This window comes from Rhagoletis zephyria, unplaced genomic scaffold, assembly GCF_001687245.7.
Source record: "Rhagoletis zephyria isolate East Lansing unplaced genomic scaffold, Rhagoletis_zephyria_1.1 Rzeph_scaffold_04223, whole genome shotgun sequence".
NCBI lineage: Eukaryota > Metazoa > Arthropoda > Insecta > Diptera > Tephritidae > Rhagoletis > Rhagoletis zephyria.
This window is the reverse complement of record NW_016161306.1, coordinates 45,461-47,248: the sequence shown is the minus strand read 5'-3', so window position 1 is coordinate 47,248 and position 1,788 is coordinate 45,461.

The following is a 1,788-nucleotide window of genomic DNA, read 5'->3' as shown; positions in this document are numbered from 1 at the left end:
GTTGCTTTTTCGTGTATACAGTTGCTACCTGCGTTAAAGTGGTCGCCTAACGAGATTTCATTTATTATTGTACATTATTTGGAAAAATAAAAGTTGCGCAAATTCAACATCGATGTGATACTGATAGAACTCTGGCTCAATTTGCGATCAACTCTGTTTTTTTCCTATTTAGTCACCGATAAATGAATAATAAACAAACAAATTTTCGGTTATGGTTAAAACAATTCAAATTTTTATATTGAATTTTTTGTTTAAAATTTCTTTTTCCCCTTTTCAGTAGGGTTTTTTGCACATAATCGTCTCTGTGCGAATTGATCGTGATAGATACGGATCTGAATAAGCGACTGGAACACGGCTGTTTGCCAAAAGCATTCGATTTCGAACTCGCGTAAATGTACATTTGCTAAATGCGATAGCATGAACGCTCTTCGAAATAATATGTTCGAAAGTGCTAAATGATGCATTTTAAATGCAGCAAAAACGCTGCATAAGGCTGATATATTGGCAACACCAAGCACCTCCATGTTTTTATTACACCTAGCTGCAACTAACAGAATAAATGCGACGCAGGTTTTTCGTAAATTGTTTTCGCATTAATATTTAATTAAATCAATAAGTTTCGCGATTTTTTGTTACAAATTCAGTTAAAGTAAACTATAGTGAACATCAAGATACCAATATGTGTTCATTTAATGCATTTATTAACGTGAATTTTGTACTGACAAAGTGAACTAAAATCGAACGGGTTTTTACGAATAACTTTTGAACGGTTAAAAAAATCAGTTTCCGTCTTCGGATTCTTAACGCTGGCGGTAATACGCATCGTTTGATACCCCTCTCGATTATTTTGCACAATTTTTCGGTGGGATTTTGCACCATTTTCCTTGTGCAACAGAGATCGTCGAAAATGATGTTAAACCGGCAAGTAGTGATAACCAGACATTGAACACCGGCCCTTAATGTACTTATTAACGTGAATTTATTACTGACAAAGTTGAGTTGAATGAAACGGTTTTTTGCAAATAACTTCTGGACGATTTTAAAAAATCAGTTTTCGCCTTCGGATTCCTAATACTGGCAGTAGTACGCGTCTTTTGATACCCCTTTCGATTATTTTGCATCAAATTTCGGTGGGGAACATGAAGTGCACAATTACCAAAACGAAAGACCTGCTAAAATCAATAAACAGTTGCTGCAATAAATAATCCGTAGAAAAAGCTAAATATTTTGTAAAATATTTTTGTAAAGTTTTTGTGTTACTTGCACCTAGTAAACATACTTGCATGCTTTTATTGCTTGCCTTGATATACATATTCAGTTGTATTGGAATACAACTTCACAAAATACTTTTCATGCGTTCAGAATTGTATTCTTAGGATTTTATTTATTTATTTCTTTATTTGTTTTTGTTATTTTATGGCCTTATAACAACTATATTCAACAATTTTTATTGAGCCTGAGGCCGTTTTTAATGAAAAACTTATTGTGGAAAAGCAACACATTTCCTCATCAGACTTCTTTCAGTAGGATTCGAACCGACGATCCCACTGACTCAGGCAGTTGCCTACGCACTGTGCTAAGTTCGCCTTGTAAATTATCGTTGCTTTTTCCCCACTTTTTCATTTGTTAAGCCAACACAATCAAGCGCAGCTATTCGGCTGCTATTCACACTTGATCATGTGGTTGTTGGTTTTGTTGGTTTTTGTTAATAATTCTATTTTTAGAATGTTTAACTTTTAGGTGTGCTCGTCCTTAAGTTATTTGTTTTTGTTATTTTATGGCCTTATA